A 15,646-nucleotide genomic window follows, 5' to 3' on the forward strand; every position below is an offset into this window, starting at 1 on the left:
CCTGAGAACTCTGGCTCCATTCTGGCCCACTGAAACTCAACTCACTGTTTTCCATTTCAGAAGATCTCCCCTGGGGTCACCAAGTGGTGAATGGGCTAATATCTAAATGTTACTGGATTCGTGTATCTGCCTTTGGCCACCACATATGCCTTGTGGATAAGAGCATGATCACAAAGGAGTTGAAAAGATGACAGGAGAGAACTTGGACACCAACCTGGCTCTAAAACATCTATTTGTGGAAATTTTGCACTTTGATAATTGAGGAAAGAGGATATATTTGATCTGAGAGGTTTGGGGGGCCTCCCACACCTTTACTTGCCTCACTACCCCACTTCTGAGTGATGCCTGCCCCTCCCCCTTCAAAGTATCCAGAAAGCAAAGTCCACAGTCATCCCTTCACATCTATCGTGGGTTCCAGGCCCTCTGATGGATTCTAAAATCTGTAGATGCTCATGTTCCTTATATAAAATGGTGTAGAATTTACACACATGTTCTCATCTCATTTAAATCATTCTTGAATTACTTAAAATGCCCAATACAATATAAACACTGTAAATAGTTGTTATTTTGTGTTGTTTAAGGAGTAATGATGAGAAAAAAGAGTTTACATATTCAATACAGATGCAGTGTTGTTTCAAATATTTTAAACTGACAGCTGTTGGTTTGAATCTGTGAGTGCAAAACCAAGATTCAGAGGGCTGATGATATAAACACTTGTCTTGCTTACTTTTCTCTCCTTGCTGCAACAAAATACCCAGCAACCAAAATGAAGGCAAAGATTTATTTAGTTCACTGTTTGTGAAGGTTTCAGTCCATAATCAGTTGACTCCAAGGCAAGGTGGCATAGCTCTGGTACAACATTTCAAGGCAGCAGCAAGCAAAAGCATCCAGAACAAAAAAGAGGGGAGAAATCAAGCCTCTTTTCCACCTTTGTATTGTACACAAGCCACATCCCTTCCAGGATAGGTGTAACACTCACAAAATCTTTCCTCCTTTTGCACAGGACTAGGATATTTACAAAGCGAGAACCCTGGCTTCTTTGCTGATCTCTTAGTTAAACTTCAGAACATCTTAAGTTGACACAATGTATCAACTGTAAAAACACTCAAGCTTTATCTGCATCATCTACCCAACCTGGACAATGGACAGTGGTTCCTGGAGGCGCTGCTGGCTTTCTATTTCACACATTCGAGTCCACTTGGCCATTCCTCCAAGTCTGCAGTTTGGCAGCTCAGAAACTGGCCCAGATGCTCCATCATCAAGTGGCCCCATGTGCAGCTCAACCGAACCAATCTGATTTCAGGGACAGACACCTTCAGCAAGCAACAATCCATTCCTTAGGACCTGCTTCTCAGTAGAATCTGTGCAACAGGTCTGAACAGCAAACACTTGGCATTCACCCTCTAGCCCCAGCCAGGCCCCTCTAGGATGTCTGACTAAATCAATTTTCAAAGAAAGGCGATCTCCCAGTCTCCCGATGAAAAAGATCCAAAGGCAAAGGTCTGAGGCCAATTTCAACTCACAAATTTTTAGAGAGATAGTACAAAAAGAAAACATGTACATACTTCCTGCGTTTCCTGTATTAATTCATATTTCCATATAAATTTAAAGATCACATTATACAAAGCATACTGATTTGGCAATGTGGCTTTTCTCCACTCATACCCATCAAACAACTGTGTCTGGCTCTTCCTGAGCATCTCCTGCCCCATTGTAGTCTCCCTGGCTCAATGGCTCTGTTGAATCATCTCACCTGGCCAAGCAGGAAACTTGGCTCCGAATCACCTCACCTGGCCAAGCTGTAAGCACCCTTCAGTATCCAGCACACACGCTTGCTACAAGGTCTGGTTCCCACTATGGATATGTATCTGTGACCTCCACAGTGTAACTGTTGACAGCACATCTTACACTGGATTTTTTTTAAACATCATCCCAAACTAGCCCTTGTGAGGTCCTGTGTTCTCTGTTCGAGTGCCTCCTCTGTGTGACTTTCCTTAACACCTCTCTCAATGATGCCTCCTGCTAGCGGCCACCCATCTCCCCCTCTTGTTCTTCTCCACAGAGCTCACTGTCAGTTGCCTGTTGGGGACAGAAACTTTGTCTTTTGTGGCCATTCTGTCCCCCTCTTGCAACAGCATCTGGTACATAAAGGGGCAGTAAGTTAGTTGTGTCTAAATAAAAGAATATTTGAGGAACGGTTATTAAATTATGTTAAAAGTTTTGACAATCAAAGTTTACTGTTTAAATATAAAATTGTCCTTACATGTTTTAAGTATGAAATCACATAAATAAATGTGAAATATATATTAAATTATATATACACAGGAAATTCACTAAATGACACCTGTACACAGGTAAAACTGTAATAATTAAAATTGTTTTAGGCTAACAAGACTTCCTAAGTAATACTTTAAAAGTATTAAATTGCTATATTAAAAGTATTACTAAAAGTAATGTTAAGATATCATTAAAGTATTAAAAATATTGTCTAATACACTCTTGGGAAAAAATAAAAGGTTAAGAAACAATCAAGAGCACTCCATAGCAGAAGAGACTGAGCAAGAATCATCTTTTTGGAGGAGAAGATTTCTTCTGACTGGGGCCCCTCATGCAGATACAAAGCAGTAGCTTCATTTCCCTACCAGATAAAACCCATGTCCCAGGTCTCTGTCTTATCCAGATATTCTACTACTCAGCTTTTATGAAAATGTCTGTCTGTCTCTCCATGAAAAGTCTTTTCATGATTTGTTTTAAATGTGTTCCTTTGCAACCAGAGCCCTCTTCTGTGGACTTTTATTTCAATTTTGTGCCCTCTTTAATTTCTCAAGGAAGGAGACAGCTCCCCCATGTCAGGCCTCCCTCAGCTCCTTATGCACTTCCTCTCCTATAAATCACAGAGTGCTGGTTTCCACACCACTGCCAGGAAATTCCCATCCACCTTCCCACCTTGGAAGGATGTTCCTCGGCTGCTTGAGCTTATTTCTGTTTGCAGTATTCCCGTCACTGGCCCCTCCTGCTCCACCAACACATGACTTCTTACAGATTCAGATGTCTGGATCATGTAATCCTGACAATGCAACGATGTGACCAGGAGGTAAAAGAGGTAAATGTGCTTAGAGAGACGGTGGATGTCACCTAACATATGCATCACACTTGAAAAGTAGCAATCTTAGAGAACCAGTGGCAGAGACTGGTGATGTCAGACAGCATCACCACCAAGCAACAGAGGCCAGACTTCTGGAAGAGCCAGTGTAGGTGTCAGGGTCACTCCATGATCCCGGGGAAGTCCTGACTATGTATAGTACATAAAGCGCAGTGAACTTGAAAGCCAAGACAGCCCACAGCTCAATTGTTGTGTAGTCAGAGAGAGTGCGTAGTGGAAAGCAGCAATCCCTGGGGGTACCTGCAAAAGAACCAGGAACCTGGACTCTCTGAAGTCTGCAAGTGGGGGCAAAGAGAGAAATTTAAGCAGTACAAAACCCAAAAGCCAAACCTTCTAACTTCCAAACGCTTCCCAGCACCTATAAAGTATTCCTAGGAGTCATAGGAGAAGTGGATGGGACCATGTCACACACCCAGAGGAAAACACATTTCCCAGGCCATTGACAGAAATCCCAAAGTCCCTGCGAGAGGGCCAGCAGGAGGGGAGCTGAGGGTCCCCACTTCCTTGGAGGAGCTTTCTCTTCTTTCCGGCTTAGTGATGGCCTGGAAGCTGTCCTGTGGCACTCCCCAGTGGTTTCTCTCCATTCTGCATCTGCCTTGTGATGCAGCAGGGCAGCATTCAGTCACTGTTTTCTTCATCTCAGGTCTTTCATGACGAATAGCTTAGTGCATGCAGTGATTTTTCTCTTTAAAAAGTGAAAAACTTTGGAAAATCACCATTAGTACATTTTTTTCCTACCTAAAAACTAAATATAGCACTTTAGGGGTTGTTTACAACTCTGTACTAATGTTACTGTCTCAGTTTTCTTGTGTTCTCCCTCTCTCTCTCTTCTTTTTGAAAAATTTTTAAGGAAAAAATCTTTTCAGAAAATAGTCTTCCCAGTTCATGCATACTGATGAACTGGTGATGAAACCAGAACCACAGATTATATGTGGAATTAGAAATACATTAGAAGAAATGATTCATAGTCTCATGACAATATAATCTGTACAAGAAGAGATGCTAATTTCCATGCATCCTGATTTATTTCATTATCAATTCTTACAGGCAGTATATTCTGTTATTACTGAACTTCTTTTAGATCAGTAAGTTTTCAAATTGGCTTATGATCAATTCATAAAAATACTAGGAGTAATCAGACACATAATAAATTGTTCCATAGAGTCAGATATGACTACTATGTAACACTATATTGAGACGATATTGGTTTTAATCAGCTACCCCCCAAAAATGAAAAATTTATACCATTCTCTGTTTAATTTAGATTATAAAATTCACTAGGGAAATCAAGGAATCGGATAGCTGATAGGAGTTCTTAATAGCAATTGCGGTAAAACACATTTCACTGCTTGAAATTTGTGAGCTTCAATTAATCATGGACTCAAATAGTTTTTAAAAGTGTTTTATAATCCAAATGTTACTATCTCAGACAGACACTCGAGTGTGTTTATTAATCTATATCTACTTGCGCACTCGCCTTGACCTTCAGCCCCGTGCCTCACAGCTCAGCAGGCTTCAGCAAGATGTTAAAAGCCCTGCTCTGTCTACTCACAAGATTTTCAATCACTCCATGTTGTTTCTTTCCAAGAAATTAAATTTTTTTAAAGTCCTCAACACTTTAATCTCCTTTCTTAAGGATGACGGAATGTGTATTTCACATTTCTGGAATTATAAACCTCTTTCTAACTTTCCACTTTAAAAAATTATCTCCTCAACCAACTATTCCTTATTTTCTAAAATAAGACAGTCCTCCTATTAAACGCTTTCAGATGAATGAGAGTCTGTCCTCCGGACAGAGATGGCGGGCTTTCCACAAGTCGCTCCCCTGACAAGACACCCCATGCCTGGTGCCCCTAGCATCTCTGCTCTAAAAAGGCAGTGTACAGTTGCCAGTATAGACCAGTTTCCTCCCTTTTGGGGACATGAGATCTTTCAGATATTCATGGACTTCCTGACAAAGTCTATTCAGGCTTTTCCAAATGGAAAATTAGTTGCATTAATCAATCAATTGGTCAGAGAGAGAAAGAGAGAGGAGAGGGAAAAGACAAGGTTGGTAGTTAAATGGTCTGCTTCACTGCCATAAATAAAATCTACAAACAAAATCAAATGCTTTGGATCTGTTTCTTACAGTGTAGATGTCTACATAAGTTCTCATAAAATTTTGCTACACTCAGAGAATGATCGAATTATTGACCTGATCTGACATATTTAGAAACCAGCTAGTCCAGAGGTTTTACAAAGCTACTAAAGTCATAAGATATTTACATGTAAAAATTAAATTTCACACACTTGATTAAGAGATAAAGTTGTAGCCAGACATCGTGGAACATGCCTGTAATCCCAGCACTAAGGAGGCTGAGGCAAGAGGACTGCCATGAGTCTGAGGACAGCCTGGGCTACACAGCAAATTCAGAGCCATCCTGAACTACAGAACAAAACCTTGTGTCAAACCCTGCCTCCCCTCAAAAAAAAGAGAGATAAAGTTGCAAATACACATAGCGTATAATAAGAAATTGCTACCAATTTAAAGTCAGTAATTTATGGGAAGGGATTTTAATGTTTATTTTCATTTATTTCTTTAATGAACAATTAGAAATATTTAATAAATGCCATGAATTTGTTTAAATACTTTAGAACATTAATTTATTTTCTTTACAACCATGCTAAGTACTTACTATTATGTATTATCCCCATTTTATATGTGAGCAAAACTGAGGCCCAGAGAGTTTTAGTATTTCTCCCCAGGTCACACATGAGTTGTAAGATTAGGACTTCAAAGCCTACAATCTGGTTCCAGAATATACACCATAGCAAACAAAAAAGCTGTCTTGTTTACTATTGTGGTTATTATATCAGAAAAATAATAAAATGATACCATAGCAAAAACTATGAATTTAAAGAATACTCAAACAAAAGTTTTTCCTCTGGATGACACAAAAAGACTTGAATTAAAAATTTGTCACCAGAGATTATAACATCGATACTCACTTTGTTGCTGTGATCCTGCACGAGTCTTGACTGACATTTTATGAGCAAAAGGAGGAAAAAGGAATTGGGTTAAGAATTTTTTTCTTCAACACTGAATTCCACCTCACCCCAGAAACAACATCTATTATTAAGAAATCAACAAATAACAAATGCTGGAAGGGCTATGGGAAATAGGAATCCTTCTCCACTGTTGGTATGAGTGTAGACTGGTGCAGCTACGGAAACCAGTGTGGAAATTCCTCAAAAATCTAGGATTGGAGGTCCCATTTGACCCAGATATTCCCCTTCTGGGTATCTTCCCAGAAGAATTAAAAACATTGTACCACGGTGATATATGTGCACCCATGTTTATAGCATCGCAGTTTATAATAGCTAGATCTTGGAAACAACCTAAGTGCCCATCAGCTGAGGAATGAATAAAAAAGATGTATTTTTATACAATGGAGTACTACTAATTCATAAAGAAGGAAAAACCTGAGACTTTTATAGGTAAATGGATACAATTTGAGACCGCACTCAGTGAAATAAATCAGACATGCATGTGTAAACATATTATCTCTCTAGTGTGAGAGACTGAAAGAAACTATATACATAAAAGATAGTTAAGATATTATACTCCTGATTTCTCTGAGCACGAAGCCACTGAAAGCCTAGAGCAAAGGTACATTTACCATGAAATAGAGATGATTCTCCTTCTCTGCAGAGAGCATACCCTGGCCCACCACACTCTCGGGGTCTCTTGTTCATTGACCAGCCAAGAACAGGAAGGTAAAGGTAGAACCAGTTCCCAGTAATCCATCTGGGAGAAGCATATAGACCAGGTCTTGTTGGCAAACCCTTAAACCAGCAGAGGAAATGTGGTTCCATGGGCATAAATTCACACAGGCATTGTCTACCTCGTTGTCTTAGTGTTCAAGAGAGATGGAAACAGAACATAATCCCCAACATAGGAGACTTCTGAGGTTCTGCTCCAGCCAGAAATGCACTCTCTGAGGAGTCACTGAGAATGAAGCTCTGCCGTGAGAAGTTCACAGAGACTTTTAACAAAGGAAGGAAGATGTCTCAGCATTCATGTAATATCTCCTTTTTTGCAGATTGTGTTGCAAGAAGAAATTGCGATCAATCCAAAGTTAAAATAGGTTCGTGGGCAGATGCAGTACATAACCACTCAGGGAAGAGGCAGGCGAGGACCATGTCAGTAAAGCAAGCCCAGTCCCTTTCCTACGGCATCTCACTTAGTCTACAGTTTTCTGTACAGAACGAAGACCTTACAGCATTATCTACCCTTCAGGTGTGCTGTTACCTGAGCCTCAACTGTTCCCTAGCCTTTTCACAATTTTGTTCTGTCCTATCTGTGTACAATTTGTGCTGTTACCTACTAACATGTTTAACCTTTTTTTTTTTTTTTGGTACCGGGGATCAAACTCACAACTGCCTGCTTGCAAGGCAGGCGCTTATGCCACTGAGCTAAATCCCCAGCTCCCAACATGTTTAACCTTTAAATCTGCAGCAAAGATTGCCACCCATCCTCTGGTTTCCATTCTGTCTTTCTCCCTTAGGGCAACAGTGCACCCCACACCACTTAGGCCTTACCGGGGACAAGGCCACTTGTTCTCTCTTGTGACAGGGCAGAGCCATATGACCACAGAATATGAACACACATAACATATGCCACTTGCACATTGCTAGAGGGAAATCCTTGCCAGGGAAGCTCCTCTTCTTCTCCCTTCAGGTAAGATGACGTTAAGAAGGTCATGCAACAGCCTCCACCCTCCAGAGGAGGATGACAAGATGACAAAATCCGGGTCCCTACACAAGTCTATGGACTCAAAATGCAGATAGATGCCCACGAGACAAATAAGCTGCTCTCTTATTTAATATACTGTATCTTGGGGATCTCTCTTTTATAGCTGCTTAGCAGTAGCCTACCTAGCACAACATCCTGTATTTGATAATGGCCATTAAAATTTTAGATTTCATGTAATTTTTTCTTGTTGGTGAATGCATTACATTCTACAAGTGTTCAGATATAAAGGGGAAAAAAACCATTCCCATACCACAGTAGCACTGACACCCCACTCTAAGAAAGAGCCCTGAGAAGGGAGCAAAAGCCAGTGCTGATGAAAATAAGCAGGAAGACAGTGGGCACTGAGAAATGAGAGGCCACAGGAAAAGCAAAGGCTGGACACGTGGACAGTGCCTTCCCCCTGCTCACCGGACGGCTCTGGTGAACCTGCGCCTGCCATGTAGCTCAGAGATGGGGCCAGGGCTTCATGAGTCGCCCCATCCTCATCTCCAGCATGGGCTGTTTGTCCTGCCCTGCGTCCCCTCCCTGTGCAAACCAAGAAGAGAAACTGTGTGCAAGGATGGAGCCAAACAGCCAGCGCTGTCTGAACGTACCGAGAAAGGCAGCCCTTTCACACGTGTTCCTGTCGGGATGCCCCTCAACTCCCCCTCCAGGCAGCACACGCAGAGAACACAGGCAGGAAACACCCACGACTCCCCCGACCTGCACCTCCCCAGTCACAGCCCTGCTCCCAGCTCCAGCCCAGTCTCTGGAAACCAAAACTGCTGTTTTGCCTGGGGCCAGCTTGGAAGCAGAAGAAAATGAGATTTTAAACTAATTTTTAAAAACGGTATGCATCGCTTTGGCTTTCCATCTGGAAGTACTTACACACACACACACACACACACACACACACACACAGAGCAACTCTTGTCTTCATATCGATGTCTACATTTGACCTATATGCAACAAGGCAGAACAGAATCAAGTCAAGCAACTCTTAATCCTTAGGAAGTGGCCAGGGCGAGGCTTACTTTTCCCAAAGAGCCCTGGCTTGTAGTATCCTTCAAGGCAATGTGCTGCAGACAGACTGCATTCTCCTCCTCAAACCAGACTCACCCATCAGAGTAAACGCATTAAAGTAGAATTTTTGACTAACTGCTTTCATATGTATAGAAAGGAAAATCCATTTTAGTGCCTGAGCTCAGCAGAGTAGGCTTGAAAACAAATCACTGTGATTAGTGGAAAGAAAAACGTAGAGGCTGGTAGAGCAGACTGTGCTTAAAGTTAGCTCAATCCAAGCAAGTCTCTGAGTTGCAGCTTTGATACTCAGAAGAGCAGAGAGTGATGCTGATCACAAAAGGAGCCTGCGTAAATTAAACGGGACGCCACATAAATCCAGGTGGCACAGCGCCTGGCAGGCTCACCACAAGAGCAAACTCTTTTTCCCTGATTCTGCTGTTCCTCTGCAAGTGAGTGTTTTAGACAACTTTGAAATAACAATCATTGAGCCATTTTCTTTTTGTTCTTTATCCTACTCTGTATTCTCCAAAAATTCTTCAGAATGTGTATCACTTTCCTGAATAAGAAAGCAAGTTGTTTACAAAGATAGCAACAGGTGATCTCTGTAAAGAAACCTACTTGTCTCCACAGCCTAACTTCATGTACTTTGTGTTGATTTTTTTCTCCTAAAAACAATCTCTAAAATCCTTCACAATAAGTTATTTTTTCAATTGGTAATAAAGTTATGAAAATTTGTCATAGTAATTAAAGCAAGCTCTTGTATTATTTTTTAAAAGCTCATACTATCAGAAAATAAATATAAACAGCAGCTAGGCTATTACAACTGAGAACTGGAAATGCAATAGATTTTTTTTTCCCTAACTGGATTAGACAATGGTTTTGTAAATGAAGTCAGTGCTTGGAAATTTTTAATTATTCAATTATGTCTACACATGTTATAGCAGTTAAACATTTCACTGTCTTATAGTGATGCCTTAATGTAAATTACAAACAGGTTCAGAATCACTCTTTGCTAGAAATCTGACAACTTTCATTCTTAGCTATACAACACTCTAACCTGCAGGCATGGAAAGTAGGTTTTGTGCAGCACCAGTGCTAAAGAACAAGCAGACCCTGACCTTTACTGGCAACAGTCCCTGGAGGTTCACTACAGTAACATGGGAGTGAAAGTGATTTGGGCCAAGAGCTTAATTCGGATCAGCTATTAGCTGCAGAACCGGTATCCACCTAGGCACAATACCACAAACATGGTAAACCATCTATGCATGGAGTCTCAACGATTGCATAGTCTCAACGATCTATGCATAGTCTCAACGATCTATGCAACATGGGGACATGCCTTAGTAGCTATATGGCAATAATTTTGTGTTTCCTTTCCCTTTGCTGCTTAAAGAAAACGAACCTAGGAGATGAAAACAGACCAAAGGAATTCTGGAGAGTAAGCAAGTGTCTCCTGCGAGGACACCACAATGCCCTTCTTAACTGATCTGATGCCCAACGAATGGACATTAATTTTGGGATCCTCCATCCCAAAATTGGATGCACAGAGAGACTTACCTGAGGATTCCTTAAAATACAGTTGTTCCTTGCACTGCCCCTGGAGAGCTTCAGGAGTAGGTAAGGGGGCAGTTACACAACAGTGGCCTCCGGTAATTCACACTCTAAGAGAGAAGTGAATGCATAGTTATTTTGACAAACATAAAGCTCATGGAATTTTTATTTGCAATGGGGTACTATATGTTAGAACAGGAAAAAGGAATTAAATATGAAGAAAGATCTTTTAAAATGATTCTTCCCAACAAATATTTTTTAGTTATCAAATAGATACCAAAGAGTGTTTTCTAGGACAAATTGAGAAACTGCTTCATCCTAATCTCTCATTCTCAGAAATTAATTTCTTGCCAAGCCAACAGGAAAAAACAAAGTAAAAAGATAGTGAATTATTAGTCATAGAAGGCAAGAACAACACAGTGACAAAGTTCTAATACTCTTTCCAAAATGAGATATTTAAGCTAAGTCCTGATTAAATTATTCCAGCAGCTTGAGACCAATTATATTTTTATTGCTTAGCAAATTACTATGATTACTATGACAAGTTATAGGCCAGACTAGGACCTGGAATTCTTTGTGAGTTCCTGGAAAGGGTAAAAATAATATAAAATAAAAGGAGAAATAGAGAGCTAAGTTTTTTTTTTCTTGGTTATCTTTGTCATTTCAAGTTAGAAAAAAACTTTCTCTTAATTTTCTATGCTTTAAATTTGCTGCATGGGAGATGGTTTTCTCACTTGAAAACATAATTAAAACCAAGAAGACTTCTTGGCGAGTAACAGATCTTCCTAATCCAAAAGAACATTCACAGAAGAGGTGTTCAACCACACTAAAAGCAATAAAACTATCATAAAATGTCAGTTTTTAACCTTTCATGCAAGCAAAGATTAAAATTTGATAATAAACTACTGATTTTTTTGCTCATCGGAAAGCTGTGCAGAGATACTGTCAGCTCTTCCAGGGAACCAGACTAGAAAATTAAGCCTAAATCCCCTGCATTGCCAAATGGGTGCTTGTCCTGGACAGGGAACAGTCCCGCATTAGGCCTTCATGGCCCTCTCTGTGTTCCCTAGATTGGAAAGGAGCGCTTATCCCACTGGGGATCCTGGGGAGCTAGTTCTAGAGCCGAGCACTGCCGTTCATTCCAGGAATATTACCTGGGAACCCCCAAGTGGCTGGCAGCGGGAAGATGGAGGGGGCAGCAGGTGACAAGGAAAGCTTTTCCCTTTCTTCATGGAGTATGCACCTTACCAGTGAAAACAGCTCCTCATCCTAACACATCTCATGTTACACACTTCCCATGGATTATCCTATGTCACTCTCACAACAGTGCTGTGAGGAAGGTCTTATTCCCATTTCACTGATGGAAACACTGAGGTTCAGAGCAGTGAAGTCGCAAACCCAAAGCTACAGAGCTTAAAAAAAACAAAGCAGTCAGACTTCAGTCATGACACTTTGACCTTGGCATTATGTTACAGCCTCTGTGCTAGTCTAACAGATGATGCAAAAAATAAATAACAAGCCAGATAGAGTGGACATCTATAGTCCTAACTACTTGAGAGGCTGAAGCAGGGGAATCACGTGAGCCCATGGTTGGAGACCAGCCTGGACAACATAGGGAGTCCCGGTTTCCAAATAAATAACAACAAAACCAATTTGTCAGTACACCTGGTGATCAGCAGGTCTCTGAGGGACGCGTGGGAGGGAGGTTTAGACATCATCCACAGGCCGGGACCTACGGAATTGGGCGAAGGCCTTGGGAGCAGAAGGTCAAGGGTGGGGAGCTCACACTGCAGCTGGAGCACAGCTGAAGCACAGGGGAAGTGGCAGCAACAGGCCGGGCAGCTCAAGCAGAGCCTGGTAGTCCAGAAACGAGTTTGAGTTGTATCCTAATCACAGTACAAAGCCACTGGCTATTGTAAGCAAGGTGAAGTGCAAAGTACTAGGTTGTGACTTGCAAAATCCCACCAGCCGCCCAGCAAAGATTGTCAAGAGAGAGGCAACAGGAAAGTCAACAAAAGCAATCAGGGAGACATTGCTGCAGCCCAGGTGAGAGACACCGTGATGTGGGCTGAATGGGAGCGGAGGGGATGGGCAGAGGGGCAGGTTCCAAAAGTTTGCATGCAGTAGAGTCAGTGGCTCTCAGCAACAGAGCAAACAAGGGGAGGAAAGGGAAGAAACAACTCTGGCGACCCTGGGTGGGTCTTTTTTATTCACAGAGTGCTGATGCTGTGACATCTGAGGCCTTGCTGGCTCTGCAGGGACAGCCACTCGCTTGGGTTGGCCACTCCTCTGGGAGGTAAGCAGCTCTTCGTGCGGACTTGAATTACACATTGCCAGCACCTCAAGCATGACTCTCACATTTTAGGCCCTGCGACCAGGCTCATCACCTAAGAGACAGCCAGGGACAGTCCCTGTGCCACAGCCTCAGTGAAGCCTTGCAGCACAGCTCCTGAACCTCTGCTGCCTCCTGGCTGACACCTGGCTTCCTCCCAAGTCCTCCAAGAGTTGCATGCCCTTCCTCCAAAGAACAGGCTGTCAACCCAATGGCAGTGTCTCCTCATCTGTGAGCCTAATTTACTATCAATCCAACAGGTTTTAAAATACCCCAGTCTGTCAGAATCTCACCCCTTGGGCATAGGAAGGGGTCCCCCGTTGTGAGGCAGACAAAGAAGCAGGACTGTACGTAAGCCCCAGAGCAGAGTCCCTGCCAGGGCCTCCCAAGCCCCTTCCCTACCACCTCAGTATGGAGAAGAAGTATAGGAGTCTCTTCAAGTCCCCTTAAAGAATCACAAGAGTGCACAGATAGGTCTCCTTAGCCCCTGCCCTGTCCTGGTAATTGATCTCCTGAAGCCTCAGGAACGGAGCTGGCTTGGGCTCCTGGTCTCCCTGCTGAGGGGACAGGGGACTTGCTGCTGCAGGCTGGGAAGCACGCTCTGAATTCTGAGCTCACAGCACTGCTGCTCCCACAGGCTGCACTTGGAAGCGGATGCTATTGATATCACAGATATTATTTGAACAATAGCTTCCAAGATAATTAAGTCAGTGAACATCTGTGCCTGGGGAACTGTAGGCAGGGACTGTGCAAGGGTGGGACAGGGGTGACTGAACATATCCACACTATTAAAAGAGGTGAGAATTAGCAGAGGCACTTAGAGGGAGTTCCAAGAGTTGTTAAAGGTGATCAAAGCCCTTTCTTCCTCAATAAGACCTTAATTGTGCTGAGAGTTACCACAATTAAGCAGTGGGTAGCAAATAAAAAGCCCTGGCTCCTTTTGCAAAGTGAAGCAAGGAAATTGTGAAACTGGGTTTCAGCAAGATTTTCAAACTACTGCCAGAAAAGTTAGCAGAATACCAGACGCAGGGGCAGAGTGAGCCCGGAGACCAGCTCAGTGCACCGGGCCCGTCAGCGTTATGGAAGCTGAGCTGCGGGGGAGCCTGTGCTTTTACCTACCATGCACTGTGCTCTCATACCCACGAGGTGGCCAGGCTGGCCAGGCTTCTCCTGACTGGCCTTTGCCATGGGGACAGGCAGCCATCTCCCAAGAGACCAAGTGAGATTCCTCTGGGCTTCCACAGCACTTAGCTCACGATGTAGAGATAATCCTCGCTCTACTAGCCTGAAGTGCTCTTTACTAGCTTGAAGAGGCTGTGCTGAGGGCCTAGACTTGTGCTAGCTACCCTGGTCTTCCCCAGAGCCCAACATGTCACCCAGTATGTAGTTCAAAAATGCTGATGAACACTTAGGACTGGAGAGAGGGGAGGGAAAAGAGTGTGGATGGAGCAAGGGCAGGAAGGAAGAGTGAAAGACGGAAAGGAAGGAAGGAGGAAGTAAATAAGGGACAGAAGGAGTTTTTAAAAAGAGAAAGAGGGAGGGGAAAGGAAAAGAGAAAGAATAGAAGGGAGAGAATGTGGAAGGAAGAAACAAGGAGGGGAGATGTGCCTCAGCAACCCTTTTCCCAGGCACTGTCCCAAGCTCCCGCCATTCCCCACCACCCTCTGCCACTGTGGTGGTTGATGGACTGCTGGTCAACTTGGGTGGGAACCCCCAGGCGGACTGAGTTAGTGGTTCTGGGAAACCTTATAAAAGAAGAACAGGCGGGAAGGATTGTGTACTGATTTCCCTCCAGGAAGCTTCCATAGTTCTCCTTGTCTGAGCTCCAGTCTTCTCAGAGGACAGCTATTGTTCTCTGGGAAGAACTCTGGCCCTCACCTTCACCAGGCATGCTGTCTCCTGGCGCAGATGCTTCAGCTAGGAGCTCCGCTCTTCACCTTTGCCTCAGCATACACTCCTGGTTCTCTGTCCAGATTCTTCGACTTCCAGCACTGGCCTTGGCCTGCCGGTGCAGACTCTCTAGCCTGGTGCCAGTCCTTGGTCTTCTCGGCTTAGAGCCCTTGACATGCTGGCGTGGACTTGCACAGGATATTGCTGTGAACCCTCGGCTGGATTCCTGGTGTCCGGACAGATCTCTTGCACTCTTCTACTTCTGACTCCAGTAAACACTGACTAAAACACCCATGCAAGCTCCCTAACCTGTTACTCAAGCCCTCTCTGTTGGCTCTGTGTCATCCAAATTACCTGACAAACCAAGTTTGGCATGTATGTATGTCAAAGCCAAAAGCATTTGTGGTGTGTCTCTGTGAAGCAACTGTCAGCACTGACTGGCAGCTTTGTATCCCTTCAAATGTCCAGTCCTCACTAGGAACAGAGACAGTCCCACTCATTAATCAAAAAAAATAATAATCACAGGTGGAATCCAAAGCAGAAACTGGTCCAGGGCTTCCCTGAGCCTCTTATCCTTACCTAAAATAGCCAGGGCTTTCTCGGACATGACGCAGAACAGTAATCTTTGCAAGATAACATCCAGTCAAAACATTTGGGCCAATCAAAACATTTAAGCGAATGCTGTCAGGCTTGACTACTGATCCACCATTGGTGTACTGTAAAACTGCTTCTTGAACTATTATGGTTTAGATCTAAAATGGTCCCCAAAGCCTTATGTGTTTGGACAGTGTGCTGGGATTATGGGGCATACAGCTGACTTGCTGACAGGAGGTAAGGCCTGATCAAAAGAGGCAGGGCACTTGCTGGTGTGACATGGAAGGGCATATATCTGCCTTCCTGGGACCTCCTGCCT

General features: G+C 43.2%; 1 long non-coding RNA gene across 1 annotated transcript in view; it reads right to left on the reverse strand.

Annotated features, from left to right (window-relative positions):
• LOC134471805 (uncharacterized) overlaps positions 1–15,272 on the reverse strand; it is a 107,681-nt gene extending 92,409 nt beyond the window's left edge. The window contains exons 1-2 of the long non-coding RNA XR_010041471.1: positions 14,722–15,272; positions 10,518–10,621 (exon numbers count right to left, since the gene is read on the reverse strand). This is a non-coding gene — a long non-coding RNA (uncharacterized LOC134471805). The remainder of the gene's footprint in view (positions 1–10,517; positions 10,622–14,721) is intronic.
• Positions 15,273–15,646: the final 374 nt, after the last annotated feature.

This window comes from Cavia porcellus, unplaced genomic scaffold (assembly GCF_034190915.1).
Source record: "Cavia porcellus strain 051 isolate PalLab524CR breed Dunkin Hartley unplaced genomic scaffold, mCavPor4.1 scaffold_20, whole genome shotgun sequence".
In the NCBI taxonomy this organism is placed as follows: Eukaryota; Metazoa; Chordata; class Mammalia; order Rodentia; family Caviidae; genus Cavia; species Cavia porcellus.